Consider the following 16,757-nt stretch of genomic DNA (forward strand, 5'->3'; position numbering starts at 1 on the left):
CCGCTTGACTGCGAGTTCGCACCACTGCCTGCTTCAAAGCTGTTTCTTCTCTCACGCGAGTCAAGTTCGGAAGAAGGTTGCTGCTGGCTAGCTTGGTGATTTTTAAAATCGTGTGAAAAAAGCAATCCAGCTCCCGGAACGGGCCAGCAGTATGTGGATTACGGCCTATGGTGTCACGGATTAGCGGAAGTTGTGGAAAGGGGCTTCGGCCAAAGCGCTGGTAAGTGGAATCTGCTGGGAAAGTTATGAAATTGAAAGGAAAAAAGAGGTTTTTTTTCTTCTCTGCCTCTTGGTTGATTGGTGGAAGCGCGTGTGGGGTGGATGGGAGGTTGATGGAGTGAGAAAGGGACGTCGGTGGGTTGAGTGCCGAGAGCGAGAGAGAGTCGGAGAAGATCGGACAGTTTGAGTGTAGTGGTGAGAGGGGTGAGAGATACTTTGGGTGGGTCAGTGATGCCAGGTGGAGCATCTTAAAGATTTTTTATTTTAACCTCCCCAAAATTTGGGGTGGTGATTTCAAAACATTTAAATTTTGAGCAGTTGATTTAGGGTACACTGCCTGCCTTAAATTCGGCTGATATGAAAATTAAAAGGAACCATTCGTCTTTCATGCAATAACAAATTTATATGTTGGTATGGGAATGGTACCGTCAACTGGGGCGAATCGGGACACATGGAGCGAATTGGGACAGCAGTTTTAACAATGTTGCTGCACAATATTGTGATTGTTCTGATTGGTTTTGATTAGAACAGACTCAGACCAACAAAATGACATTGTGTACATCTGTTTCCAAATTTAAAGGCTTTAAGTGCTCTGTAAACTGCTGTCCCTATTCAGATTGTAGTCCCGATTCGCCCCAGATGACGGTAATTTTATCATGTTTCAGGAAGGTATTTGAAAGCTCTTAATTTTGAAGATCTAAAATCCGTATTGAAAGTTATGAGCACTTGTGTGTTAATTCTAAGCATTTTTGGATCTCAAATATTTGGATAAATTTTATGACCGAATCGAACATTTTCTACGGAAAATTTTCTACAATATTCAAGCATTATCAAATTGTTGAAGTGAGGGAAGCGGAGAATGTTGGATTGAGGTTGAATGTAGCGAAGACGAAGTATCTGCTGGCAGGAGGAACCAAGTCGCTTAGGGCTCGCATAGATAGGACCGAGCGTGACGATAGACGAAGACGAGTTCGAGGTTGTGAAGAAGTTTGTGTACCTCGGATTGTTGGTAACGTCGGACAACAACTGCTGTAGAGAAATTCGGAGACGCATCATCTCCGGTAGTCGTACCTAGTTAGATTCCACAAGACCTTAAGACCTGGTCACCTGCACGTTATTTGAACCAAGTAGAGGATGATCTGGAAAGTGTGGAAGTTTTAACGCGGAGTTGGAGAGAAAGAGAAAATCTAAATTATTGGCAGAAACACTAAATTATTATAATTTGGCAACACTATATGAGATATCTAGACATAATTAGAATATTTATTTTAACCTCCCTCAGGCTCTCTTTTTTATTAGCAAAAATTTGCGTTTTGGGCGCCCTGGAGCCTCCTGAGGGCGCTATATCATTTTCATGAAGGCGTAGCACAAATCGGCAACTTGGCAAATTTGCAAAATGCAAAGTTTCTCTTGGGCCCTACTGACGGCGTCAAATTGTTTAAGGATTGCGACATTTTTGTTAAAGAACTTGTTAGTCGACGACTAACCTACAACTCAGTCCTGATTTTAAGCTTGTCAAGGTTAGACGCTGTAAATTTTGAGGAAAAAAATTTCTGGACCCAATTTTTTTGTAGATTCATATAACTTTGACGGGTCATTACAAACATGAGTAAGTCTTCATTTGGTTACCATAAACAAATTTAGTATAATCGCTTTTTCTTATTTTGTCCATTTCTACGTCCCATTTTTCCAACCATTCCGTCGACATCCAAAATATTCAGCATGTGAGTTGTGCGACAGTGTGCGTATGGGGATGATGATGCCACTGTCAGTCGTCGCGCTGGTGTTCTTTGCTGGCGAGCAGTTTTTTTCCTCCTCCCCGTGAGCTTCACCATACAATGTGTGGTGTCTCTCAATGCCAAACCAGCCAGCCAGTATACCAGAAATTCGTCTGCTGATTTAAAACTGGACACATACAACGGAATGGCATTACCTACACTAACTGTTGGTGTGAGCATGTGTGATCCATGTCATTACAGCTAAGCCGTGGTGCCATGGATTTGATATCACTATTGCAAAAATGAATTTTGGATAAGAATTCAACTAAGCGAAAAACATTTGATTTCAAAATAAAAGGAGACACTATAAAAATATAAAAATTCATAACTTTGACGTCAGCTGTGATCAAAGATTGTTTTAAGAACTTCAAATTGAGTAATCTAGTTGAACTCGCTATTTCAAACTGCTTTTATTAAATGCTTTAGAATAGTTAGTAAACTATGTTTACCCTATGTTTTATCGAACTGGTTGTAATCTTCTCTAATACGGTTTTGTAATCTTTGTTCCGATTTGTTCTGCCAAACACACAGTTCAGATTGTGTAGCATTTTGGCGTGAGCTCCTTCGCGACTTTCGCATGTGTATGGTCAAGAGAGTACAGAGTACATCAAGAGTGTGAGAGAGAATATTAAATATAAGAGCTGAAGGCCTCCGCCGTAGCCTTCTGCTGCTGAACTGAGTGTATCGACGGACGACATACAACGACAATCCAAAGGAAGAAGGTAACACACAGAGCAGCAGCAGCAGAAGCAAAAAGAAAGAAAAAAAAGATGTTGGAAAAATGATTGAACTTTGCCAATTTCAGAAAAGATTTTTCCTCTCACTTCCAGACGTTTCAACAAAGGCGCCCGGACATCGTCGTCGGAGGCAGGCCCTATAGCTGGAAGGTAAAGTGATTCGCAAAAAAAAAGTGCTGGAATATTACTGCCTGGAAAACGCGACGTGACGGAACCCCAACCAAGTGCCAGAACGTCCCGAAGTGTGTGCAAATCGCTGGGACAGGTCGATTTCACCTGTGCGTTTTGTTCGTCGGTCGTCGTCGGGGGCGCCTAGTTTCATGGAACATCCGACACGGGAATCGATCTGGACGACGTGCAGCAGCTGCTGGTGGTGCCAGCCGGATTGTACTTTGGCCACTTGAGAGGCTACCGAGGAGAGAGGGAGGAGAAGTGGTGCAGCCGCCAGTACACAAGTGCCAAAGTGAGCAATCTGATTCCATTTTATATATATTGTTACTTGAAATTGTGTGTGCTGTGTGGCCGTGTCTCGGTCGCGAAAAATCAAAATGTAAGCTGGTTAGCAAAATTTGCTGCTTCTCGTAGGCATGTAGAAGCAAAGAAAACCCAGTTGTATCGAAGAGAAAAAAAGACACGGCAAAGATTGAGCCAAGAAAAAAAGAAGTGATTTTGTGGGAAACAGAGAGACAGATGTGAAGAGGCGAAAAACGTAATGAATGACGTATGGACGAGCAGCACTCTGCGAAAAAAAAAAATAATCGCGAAGATGGTGAAGCGAAACGCAAACTTCGCGAAGAGCTAAGAGTTCATACGTGTGAGTGTGTGCGCTGTGTGCTGTGTGGGGATCATCCAGCATGGTGTGGAATTGGGGGAAGATTTGAAATGTGATTTTTAAAATTATGCCTTTTTGTGATGTTAAAAAAATGCCAAATCTTCAATGTTTGTTCTTTGTTTTCAAAGAAATGTTTCCAAAAATGTGTAACCTAATGGGTTCCTATGAAAAAAGTCGTAGATTCCTTCCAATCTACGATTAGCAAGTTTTTAGCATAGTTTTGGTTCCACCTTTCTTCGCGATATGATAAACTCACGCACACTTCACACATCAACTTGATTGCCATTTATAACTAGACTTTAAACACACTGAAACCCCGATGATTTGACACCCATTGTTGTCAAACCAACGGGGTCACTTTTTAGTTTGACTTTGACCAACCAACGGGGTACAAACTAAAAAAGTGTCAAACGAAAAAGTGACCAACCACCGTGTGTTGAGTGTAGCACGCGTGCTTTGTTATTCTATTTTTAAAGGAAATTTACGTTCAACTTCCAGATGAAAAACTCTTAGCAGGCCAAGGATTGATACCTGAGAGCATGCAATGGCACTGATCTTGTAGTTCTGTTAGATCATCCGAATTATGTTGATCAGAACAGTATAGCTCTGGTTCCTTGCATGTGTCCTATTTTCTTACCTCCACGTTGGCTTGGTTTTCATGATGACCTAGCTGGTGGCCTGTGGAAACGGATCGTAAACCTTTGACCACCGCGGGTCAGAGTCGAGACGGCTAAAAGAAAGGGACGTGACAATGTGGGAAAGGAAAGTAATTTGTGATTGTAGACGGTATTGTTTTGATTCGCAGTATGTTGAGTCAACTGCTGTGGAGGTACCTGAAACATCGCACAACGGGGTTTCTCTTCTCTTCATTCTCAGCTACCACCTATCTCCTATTTTTATTTTGCTCTACTGATTCTCACTTCTTCACTGATTCTTCCATTTTCAAATGGAATGTTACATCAATCATTTGATTTTACTGTTGTGACAAACTTCGTTTTTTTTCCTTAAAAATATAATTTTCCTTAATGTACTAGTAATATCAAGTCTATTTATCATTTGCCTAATCTTTTTTGACTTTATTGCGAATTTATTTATTTGTATAATTCTTTATCTGTCCTATAAATTATCATTACTATAATCTAAGCTTGTTTTGTATCTCTATTTAATAACTATTGTCTTATTTTACATCTAATACATCCAGCTTCTCATTTTTATTCTTTAAAATACGCTCATCATTCTCTTACTATTGATTCTTGATTTTTATAAAATATATTCTCTTTTACTGCCTATTGTTTTCAATCTTCACCCTTTTTTTCAAACAAGTGAGGTTTGAGCCCTTACTCAATTTATGGAATGGTTAAAGGATTAACACAAATATTACTATTGTACTTTTGAAAAACTTTTCTTAAATGCTTAGGACCAAAAATTGTAACGAAACACCGCGACAAAAGAAATAGCAACATATAAACACGACTCAACACTAGGAAAGATTCAGGAGAAAACAATACACAGGAAAATAACAACTAGTTTTTAAATTCAAACTAAAAATAAAACAGTTTTTGCTTTAATGAAAGTTGATAGGCACACTATAAATGGTTAGGCGCTTATACTTACAAAAACCCTACGCAATGTACCACCCCGGCCGAGTTAAAATGCGTAACCGGAAAAGAAGGTGTGCATGCCTGGCACGAACACTCAAAGCGTGTTCTAGCGTGTTGCTCGTACTGACTCAGAGCAAGGGTGAGATGTAGGTGTAAGGGCAGTGCGTGTTCGTCGGGAACCTGGTGCATAAGATCGGCCAAGGCCCGTTCTTACACTGAAAATTGCGAATTGCGAACTTCCAGATGGAAAACTCTTGAGATCTTTTGAGCGTTGTGCAATTCCAGTAAGAGTACTGCCGTTCTACACATAATTGTCCCATGTTCAAAAAAGTGCAACTGAGAAAAACGCGATTGAAATTTTTCGACCGATTTCTGCGTTTCTACGCATAATTGTCCCGTGGGTTCCTATTCGCTCTATGTGTCCCTAATCGCCCCAGTTAGCAGTTTATCACCCTTATTTGTGATTCTCTTGCTATACAACAGGTAAACAAGACATAATGCTTAGTAAAACTAATGATTCCGTGTAAGAACATACTTGGTGGGACAATTATGCGTAGAAGTTTAACGATGGGACAAACAGACTTGGTGTTGTTTTTAATGAGTTTCCGAACAAAGTACCAGATTTGATGTGTTTTTCTTAAAGTACACATCAAACTAAACTTAAAAATGTCATAAAGTCAAAATCGTCCAAAACTGACATGGGACAATTATGCGTAGAACGGCAGAGTAGCATTAGAAACTAATAATCGAAAACAAAGTTAGATTTCAGAAAAAACCCTTATCGTGAATCACCTTAATTTTTAACCAAATAATAATTTTGCGATCAAGACCTCTTATTTTTGCAGGGTTGTAGTACATCTATTTAAATCAGTCAATGAAATCGAACCCTGGTCGGGTTCGCCGAACAATTGTTTGAACCCGTTTTTGAACATTTGTCTTATGTGTTTAGACGGGAAAACCGTGCAAACCAAACAACAATTATTGTTGTCACCAGAGTTCAAACCCAAAGTCACCAAAGTTTGAAACTCAACGTAAACTTGGGTTGTGTTCGAACATCCGCACAAAAGAGAAACGAAAAAAAGTTGCTGTTTGGACGCGGGAGAGAAAATTTTGATAGAAGTTCAAACAATAAACGGTTCAGCCAATGACTAATTAAAATGGTAAAGTTTGATCTCCAGAAATGCTGCTCAAAAGATACTAGAAATTGAGGTTTTTGAAAAAAAAAACTCAGTCAAGTTTCATGCTTTAGAAAATTGTTCAAACGACAAAATTAGGTGAAGATGGTATAAATCTTGCAACACTGTTTGAATTATTTAAAATTTAAGTGCAATTTTGGACCTTAAAAAAAAACAAGAAAAAAAAATTGTTGGATGTGTATAAATTAGATTAAAAACAATAAGCGTGTTTTTGTACCTTTTTTATACGTCATGATATCTTAAGACTGACTGGATAAAACTGGCTAAATTTTTGAGTCACTCACATAGTCCTGTGACTCGCTCATTCCCGCTTAGGTGTTTCGTTTGAATTTATTCGCTCTACAGCATTGCCTTGGCATTCTCGATTGCGAGATTCCTACTCGAAACTTGGTGCCCGAACGCTTGATTGTTATCTACACCGGGATTCGAACTGACGACCTTTGGATTGTTAGTCCAACGTGCTTACCAGCGACTCCACCGAGACAGAACCCAGGGAGACGACTCCTACACCTGGATTGAGCTAACGACCTAACCCTTTAGGTTAGACTGGGGCCAACATTTACTTCCCCATCCGACGGAAGGCGTGGTCAGACAAATCTCGTCTCGAAAAATGCCACCGGGACCGTCTGGGATCCCAAGCCGACTGGGTGAGAGTCAAAATTTGTTGAACATTATTTAGAAGAAAATACTTCAAGGGGTGAATTAAAAATTACATCGATTGTTCCTGTATTTTTTAAGATACCAAAATGAGAGTATATATACCTTTAATTTTTTCAAACCATTTTTATTCAAAAGACCGAAAAATTTTCTACAAGTTTAATTAACGATTGAGTGCATCACCCGGGAACTTTTTACTAAAATTCAAATTTCTCGAAAACGTTTAAAGTTTTCGCAAAACTAATCCCGACCGGGCCTAGAGGACATTTCAGAGTATGTCTTGTGCAAATATGAGCTTTGTTGGTAATCTCTAGCTCATAGAAATATGTATTTTGTAAACAACTTTTGATGAACGTAACATTTTTGCCAAGTTCCCCTTCGTGTAGCAGAAAACAAAACCATTTTTTGGGAAAACTGGTCCCGACAGGTTTTAGTTTAGACAATTCCCTTCAATTTGATGTATAGAAAGTATACCATTGTATACCAAAAACTTACAGAACTATCCATTTTGTAAAAAAAAATCAATTTCATTTATGTTGGAATGTTTACGTTTTGACACAGCAAAGCGCTTGAAAAGGAAGTGCTGCCAGATTGTTTTCCAACGAGATTGAATAAAGTTTTGAGGAATGTGACTTGAACAAAAAACATTTTTTTTCCTCAAATGAACTCATTTTTTTAATTTTAAAATTTTGAAAGGAAATGTTTCTGGCCACTGTCATGATCAGGTGGCCACTTGGCCTCGCCGGAACCGGTTCCGCCGGATTCCGTGAAACCTGTGTGCGGTTATTTGGCGGATTGGTCCAAACCTCACTATGCTGCATATCAAATGCCATGAAATTTCGAAAGGAATTATTTTTGACCACTTTCATGACCAGGTGGCCACTTGGCCTCACCGGAACCGGTTCCGCCGGATTCCGTGGAACCCGTGTGCGGTCATTTGACGGATTATTCCGAACCTCATTATGCTGCATATCAAATGCCATGAAATTTCGAAAGGAAATGAGTTTGATCATTTTCATGACCAGGTGGCCACTTGGCCTCGCCGGAACCGGTTCTGCCGGATTCCGTGGAACCTGTGTGCGGTCATTTGGTGGATTGGTCCAAACATTATTATGCTGCATATCAAATGTCATGAAATTTCGAAAGGAAATAAGTTTGACCATTTTCATGACCAGGTGGCCACTTGGCCTCACCGGAACCGGTTCTGCCGGATTCCGTGGAACCCGTGTGCGGTCATTTGGCGGATTGTTCCGAACCTCATTATGCTGCATTCAAATGCCATGAAATTTCGAAAGGAAATGAGTTTGATCATTTTCATGACCAGGTGGCCACTTGGCCTCGCCGGAACCGGTTCCGCCGGATTCCGTGGAACCTGTGTGCGGTCATTTGGCGGATTGTTCCGAAACTCATTATGCTGCATGTCAAATGCCATGAAATTTCGAAAGGAATTATTTTTGACCACTTTCATGACCAGGTGGCCACTTGGCCTCACCGGAACCGGTTCTGCCGGATTCCGTGGAACCCGTGTGCGGTCATTTGACGGATTATTCCGAACCTCATTATGCTGCATATCAAATGCCATGAAATTTCGAAAGGAAATGAGTTTGATCATTTTCATGACCAGGTGGCCACTTGGCTTCGCCGGAACCGGTTCTGCCGGATTCCGTGGAACCTGTGTGCGGTCATTTGGTGGATTGGTCCAAACATTATTATGCTGCATATCAAATGTCATGAAATTTCGAAAGGAAATAAGTTTGACCATTTTCATGACCAGGTGGCCACTTGGCCTCACCGGAACCGGTTCCGCCGGATTCCGTGGAACCTGTGTGCGGTCATTTGGCGGATTGTTCCGAAACTCATTATGCTGCATGTCAAATGCCATGAAATTTCGAAAGGAATTATTTTTGACCACTTTCATGACCAGGTGGCCACTTGGCCTCACCGGAACCGGTTCTGCCGGATTCCGTGGAACCCGTGTGCGGTCATTTGACGGATTATTCCGAACCTCATTATGCTGCATATCAAATGCCATGAAATTTCGAAAGGAAATGAGTTTGATCATTTTCATGACCAGGTGGCCACTTGGCTTCGCCGGAACCGGTTCTGCCGGATTCCGTGGAACCCGTGTGCGGTCATTTGGCGGATTGTTCCGAACGTCATTATGCTGCATATCAAATGTCATGAAATTTCGAAAGGAATTATTTTTGACCAATCGACTTTTTTACATAACAAATTTCTTGGCCGAACTTGGGGAACCAGCCGCATTGTGGACGTAATTGCCTTTTCCGGATTTTATCCCACTGTGACTTGGCGTTCTCGATTCCGAGATTCCTATTTGAAACTAGGTGTCCGAATGCTTGATTGTTGAAGTAATTGCAAACCTTTATTTACACCTAAGCTTTCATCCACCCTGGGATTCAAATTGACGACCTTTGGATTGCGAGTCCAACTGCACGGATAGAAATCCTGTAAGTAAAACCGGTAACTCTGTGTTGATGAATTCGACAACCTGGAAATTATTTGAAAATCGTCAACATTTTTGTCGATTTCGTTGCAAATGTTTTCAAAATCGATAACATTGTTGTTCGAAATTGAAAAAAATAGACGATTTTGTCGAAATGTTGTCAAATTCAAACAGAGTTACCAAATTTGCTTACATTACTTCCATATGTGTGCCTACCTGTGACTCCACCGAGACAGGACCCAGGAAGCGACACCTGGACTGAGCAAACGACCTAACCTTTAGGATAGACAGGGGCCGACATTTACTTCCTAAACCTCGTCTCGAAAAATCCCACCAGGACCTTCTGGGATCGAACCCAGGCCGACTGGGTGAGAGGAAACAACGCTTACCCCTCAATTATAAAATTATAAAATTATAAAATTATAAAATTATAAAATTATAAAATTATAAAATTATAAAATTATAAAATTATAAAATTATAAAATTATAAAATTATAAAATTATAAAATTATAAAATTATAAAATTATAAAATTATAAAATTATAAAATTATAAAATTATAAAATTATAAAATTATAAAATTATAAAATTATAAAATTATAAAATTATAAAATTATAAAATTATAAAATTATAAAATTATAAAATTATAAAATTATAAAATTATAAAATTATAAAATTATAAAATTATAAAATTATAAAATTATAAAATTATAAAATTATAAAATTATAAAATTATAAAATTATAAAATTATAAAATTATAAAATTATAAAATTATAAAATTATAAAATTATAAAATTATAAAATTATAAAATTATAAAATTATAAAATTATAAAATTATAAAATTATAAAATTATAAAATTATAAAATTATAAAATTATAAAATTATAAAATTATAAAATTATAAAATTATAAAATTATAAAATTATAAAATTATAAAATTATAAAATTATAAAATTATAAAATTATAAAATTATAAAATTATAAAATTATAAAATTATAAAATTATAAAATTATAAAATTATAAAATTATAAAATTATAAAATTATAAAATTATAAAATTATAAAATTATAAAATTATAAAATTATAAAATTATAAAATTATAAAATTATAAAATTATAAAATTATAAAATTATAAAATTATAAAATTATAAAATTATAAAATTATAAAATTATAAAATTATAAAATTATAAAATTATAAAATTATAAAATTATAAAATTATAAAATTATAAAATTATAAAATTATAAAATTATAAAATTATAAAATTATAAAATTATAAAATTATAAAATTATAAAATTATAAAATTATAAAATTATAAAATTATAAAATTATAAAATTATAAAATTATAAAATTATAAAATTATAAAATTATAAAATTATAAAATTATAAAATTATAAAATTATAAAATTATAAAATTATAAAATTATAAAATTATAAAATTATAAAATTATAAAATTATAAAATTATAAAATTATAAAATTATAAAATTATAAAATTATAAAATTATAAAATTATAAAATTATAAAATTATAAAATTATAAAATTATAAAATTATAAAATTATAAAATTATAAAATTATAAAATTATAAAATTATAAAATTATAAAATTATAAAATTATAAAATTATAAAATTATAAAATTATAAAATTATAAAATTATAAAATTATAAAATTATAAAATTATAAAATTATAAAATTATAAAATTATAAAATTATAAAATTATAAAATTATAAAATTATAAAATTATAAAATTATAAAATTATAAAATTATAAAATTATAAAATTATAAAATTATAAAATTATAAAATTATAAAATTATAAAATTATAAAATTATAAAATTATAAAATTATAAAATTATAAAATTATAAAATTATAAAATTATAAAATTATAAAATTATAAAATTATAAAATTATAAAATTATAAAATTATAAAATTATAAAATTATAAAATTATAAAATTATAAAATTATAAAATTATAAAATTATAAAATTATAAAATTATAAAATTATAAAATTATAAAATTATAAAATTATAAAATTATAAAATTATAAAATTATAAAATTATAAAATTATAAAATTATAAAATTATAAAATTATAAAATTATAAAATTATAAAATTATAAAATTATAAAATTATAAAATTATAAAATTATAAAATTATAAAATTATAAAATTATAAAATTATAAAATTATAAAATTATAAAATTATAAAATTATAAAATTATAAAATTATAAAATTATAAAATTATAAAATTATAAAATTATAAAATTATAAAATTATAAAATTATAAAATTATAAAATTATAAAATTATAAAATTATAAAATTATAAAATTATAAAATTATAAAATTATAAAATTATAAAATTATAAAATTATAAAATTATAAAATTATAAAATTATAAAATTATAAAATTATAAAATTATAAAATTATAAAATTATAAAATTATAAAATTATAAAATTATAAAATTATAAAATTATAAAATTATAAAATTATAAAATTATAAAATTATAAAATTATAAAATTATAAAATTATAAAATTATAAAATTATAAAATTATAAAATTGTAAAATTATAAAATTATAAAATTATAAAATTATAAAATTATAAAATTATAAAATTATAAAATTGTAAAATTATAAAATTATAAAATTATAAAATTATAAAATTATAAAATTATAAAATTATAAAATTATAAAATTATAAAATTATAAAATTATAAAATTATAAAATTATAAAATTATAAAATTATAAAATTATAAAATTATAAAATTATAAAATTATAAAATTATAAAATTATAAAATTATAAAATTATAAAATTATAAAATTATAAAATTATAAAATTATAAAATTATAAAAGTATAAAATTATAAAATTATAAAATTATAAAATTATAAAATTATAAAATTATAAAAGTATAAAATTATAAAATTATAAAATTATAAAATTATAAAATTATAAAATTATAAAATTATAAAATTATAAAATTATAAAATTATAAAATTATAAAATTATAAAATTATAAAATTATAAAATTATAAAATTATAAAATTATAAAATTATAAAATTATAAAATTATAAAATTATAAAATTATAAAATTATAAAATTATAAAATTATAAAATTATAAAATTATAAAATTATAAAATTATAAAATTGTAAATTATCAAACACAGGTTTCACGGAATCCGACGGAACCGGTTCCGGAGTGGACAAGTAGCCACCTGGTCATGAAAGTGGTCAAAAATAATTCCTTACAAAATTTCATGGAATTTGATATGTAACATGATTAGGATTGAAACAATCCACCAAATGACCGCACCCGGATTCACGGAATCCGACGGAACGGGTTCCGGAGTGGACAAATGGGAACCGGTTCCAGCGTGGACAAGTGGCCATCTGGTCATGAAAGCGGTCAAAAATAATTCCTAACAAAATTTCAGGGCATTTGATATGTTACATGATTGGGATCGAAACAATCCACCAAATGACCGCACCCGGATTCACGGAATCCGACGGAACCGGTTCCGGAGTGGACAAGTGGTCACCTGGTCATGAAAGTGGTCAAAAATAATTCCTTACAAATTTCATGGAATTTGATATGTAACATGATTAGGATTGAAACAATCCACCAAATGACCGCACCCGGATTCACGGAATCCGACGGAACCGGTTCCTGAGTGGACAAGTGGCCACTCGGTCATGAAAATGATCAACATAGACTCTTCACAAAATTTGAGATCAATCAACATAAAAAAAATCTAAAAATTAATTTGAGTTAATAAAAACCAAACTTGATTTACTGGCAGCACTGCCATGATGAGCAAAAAAGCGCTCCCGGGCCATGCACTCTCCCCTTAAGATCGAAAATGGACCGGATTTTAAGTGGTGGTTTTGGTATGAAAACCGTCTTTTTCTGTAATTTGGCTAAATTTAGCGTTTAGCCAACACCATGCAATCTTTGTCTGTCATTCCCAATAGCTACCTATTTGGTTACAATTGATTCATTTTTACTAAAGTCATATTTTCCTCTTTCTCTTCTCTTCCTCCGGTGGTGCTGGATCCGGCTGTTCCTGTCCTGATGTCGCGATATTCTGCTTTTTGGGACTGCCAAAAATCGTCGACGAAACCTCGAATCAATCTACTGCTGGATGACTGTGGAAAATTGTGTATCTTAACGACTGTGTGTGTGTGTGCTGTGGCCCACGTACGGCGACCAACAACAACGTCAAATTCGCGCACACATTGTGTATCGCATCATCATCATCGTTGATTGGCGTGTGTAATAATAACATCGACATCTCAATCGGACGTCGCGGCCCCCGTCGTCGTCGTCGTCGTCGTGGACGTCGTCATCAACGTTATTAGAGGAGTGTGTACAGTGGGACAGCAATTTGGAGTGGTGGAGTTGAGGTGAAGAATCTGCTGTAGAAGTGAATATCCTCCTGGTGAAGATGATTGTCGAATAAGCGAAACGAAAGGAAAAGGAGTTGATAAAGAAGCGAGTTGAGTGTGTGGAGCAGTAGAGAAGCAGGCGCAAAAGGTGTAGAAAAGAGGAAAAGTCAAGCAGCTGAAGAGTACCAGGAGTGGGCTATCGATTTTCGTCCAGTGATCCAGTGTCAGAAGCACGGGAGGGAAAACACAGCGCGAAAGAGAGAACGAAGTCGTCGTCGTCGCCAGAAACAGCTGAGACGCGGTGGATCCTTGGAAGGAGGTCGTTGGGTTGGTTGGATATCCCAAGCGAGTGTGCGAGTGTGAGTGAGTCCCCCGTTGTCTGGACCGCGAAGAGTGTCCACGAATGTGGGAGATTGGCATTCCGTAAGCGAAAAAAAAAAAAAGAAGAAAGTGCTGGCCAAATGCTATGCAGTGTGAAAACTGTCGCGATTGATTGATTGGGCAAACACGGTGAAGACGGAAAAAGGATAACCCGATTGTGGGTGGCAGCTGTGTAGTGTGTGTCAGTGTGGCGCGCACACAAGCAACGATCGAAACAAAAGCAGCAGCTGTGTGTTTGTGTGGCGCGCGCGTGCATGTTCTTCACGCACTCACGCACGCACGCGAGTAAAACATCTGTTCGAATAAAGTGAGGGATTGCTCGCGAGAACGAGAGAGAGAGAGAGAGAACGAAACGCATACCAGCGATTTCGCGCGGCGTGACTCCACAAATACCAACCCGAGCGGTCGGAGAGAGCGAGATCCGCCGAGGAGAAGAGTGCTCAGGTTAACGACAGCAGCGTTGCCAGGTAATTGTACGGACAAGAGTGTAGTGCGCTACATACTAATCTTAAAAGGGCAGCAGCAGCAGCATTAGTTGCTGTAAAGAAGGTTGAACGGCATAAGGTGGACTGGACTATATTTGATTAGTCGCGTGCGGTTGCAAAGTATTGCCGAACCTTACGCAAATTGTGTACGCAGTGGAAAGGGGATTGATTTCTGTGTGTGGCGCGTTGCAACTCGGCTGTGGGACGCCGCGGGTCGTGTCATGCACCTTTTACCTCTCAGCGGTCGGTGGTGTGGCATACCCTAATGGTGTAAAATCGATGCTGCATAAGCAAAGGTTCAATGGTTTCGTTATGGTGGCAAATTTTGGCCGAGGTTAACTACGGTCACAGCGGTGAGGATGTTTGTTGATAAAAGTAACACAGGGAGGCGAGGTTATTGGTCCGTTTAACTGGGGGATGTGTGACATGCAAGTGATTACTCCGGATGGATTTTGTTGATGTTTGTTATTGAAATTTGTAGAATTTGTTCTTGAAAAACGGGTTTGGTGACAATTCAGTAACAACATTTCAAAAGGGCGAAACCTACGATCCTGCCGTTTCTGGAAAATCAACATTCAAATTTTTGCAATTCCGATCAATTCCTATTTCCACAAAAAAAAATGAAAACCATCATTTTTTTCAAAACGTAATAGAAAATAGCAATAATTTCATCATAGAGAGCAATTTGAAATTAATTAAGGTGTTTTTGCTTTTAAAAATTGAGAAAAACAAATTACGCCTTTTTGAAGAGCGTGCCTCCATTTTCGCCCCACCGTATTCGCCACCCACTCAACCAAAACAACGGTTTAGCCCGTCAGGTTACGCCACAAAGCAAAAGTAAACAACAGATTCGCCCTTTTGGTTTTTGTTCACTTTTCGGGGTTTTAAAGAAAAAAGTGGTGAAACAACTGTTTTATCATTGTGAAACGTTACAGTCAGTGATAATACAGTGATATTTGCAACCTCAGTGATAAAAAATTGGTCTAGAAAGCCTTCATAAGGAGTCCGATTCAGGCCAATTCTCGTTGAGCCAGGATACACCGTAAGTAGCAAGTTGGTTTGACGATGTGGTATGTATTGAAGTGACGTTCCTTGGGGTGTCCCCGCCGGAAGTGGGAGACATGGCACCTGACGACTAGGCCACCCCGCGCCACCATCCTGCCTTCTCAATCGAGGCGATGATTTTGTACGGTATTCCTCCTAAACCTCCCTACACTAACTTTTTGTCCTGCAACTGCTCGACCCAGAATCCCCGGATGTCCCAAGAACCGGTAAATTATGGACCTTCATATCTAGATTGTGAATCCAGACCAGATCCGATACTACAATAATTAAAATTAAAAAGTTATGTATTTAGGATCATACAAATCTATGTTTGTTGGGGAATTGTGGTCAGAGACATCAAATACATACATTTTGATCCATTTTGAGGATTGTCAGGTTAAAATACACTAAATTATAACGAAAATTTAGTGTTTCTAAATATACGTCGGAACTTGCAGAAAACACTACATTCGCCCCTCGTGATTGGATACAAACACAAGGGCGGAAACTCAAATTGGTTTGTTTTGATTGATGTTGTTGATTAGCCCTTTTGTTTTTTGCTTGTAAAACTACGTATTTTCGGAATTTTGTGATGATGGAGGGTGTTTTAGAATCAGTTTTGTTCGCTTTATATGATTCTGACAAAAACTCAGTTTGTTTACATCTGAGGGTTTCGCCCTATTGAAAAGTTGTTACAGAATTCAAACTGATAAGATGTCTGATTCTGTCTGAAATGTTCAGAGGTTGTTTTTTTGGGGTGAGTGGAGATAAATCCATCGGGCACCTAATGTTGAATAACATCATGCAATAAAATGAGAAAAATGATTGCATTCCATAAAGATTTATGTGGAAGCTTTGGGTTAATGGTCCCCAGAATCACCTTCATTACAGTCACCTTGAAAACTTACCAACGCTTTTTTCAAAACAACACTAATTATCATTAGTTGTTGCAATACGTCG

General features: G+C 34.8%; 2 protein-coding genes across 5 annotated transcripts in view; one reads left to right on the forward strand and one right to left on the reverse strand.

Annotated features, from left to right (window-relative positions):
- Positions 1–16,757, forward strand: part of LOC120426849 (transcriptional activator protein Pur-alpha-like) — a 125,649-nt gene that overhangs the window by 97,502 nt on the left and 11,390 nt on the right. Inside the window, exons 1-3 of one of the 4 annotated variants that reach the window (XM_039591639.2) lie at positions 31–220; positions 2,828–3,197; positions 13,861–14,735. The gene's annotated coding sequence lies outside the window, so the exon portion shown is untranslated. Of the gene's footprint in view, positions 1–30; positions 221–2,827; positions 3,198–13,860; positions 14,736–16,757 lie in introns of those variants that run through there. The other 3 variants (XM_039591641.2, XM_052707371.1, XM_039591642.2) reach the window with 3 other exon arrangements.
- Positions 1–16,757, reverse strand: part of LOC120427346 (cationic amino acid transporter 2-like) — a 118,483-nt gene that overhangs the window by 60,248 nt on the left and 41,478 nt on the right. The window lies entirely within an intron of this gene.

The sequence above is a fragment of the Culex pipiens genome, chromosome 2 (genome assembly GCF_016801865.2).
Source record: "Culex pipiens pallens isolate TS chromosome 2, TS_CPP_V2, whole genome shotgun sequence".
Classification (NCBI taxonomy): Eukaryota; Metazoa; Arthropoda; class Insecta; order Diptera; family Culicidae; genus Culex; species Culex pipiens.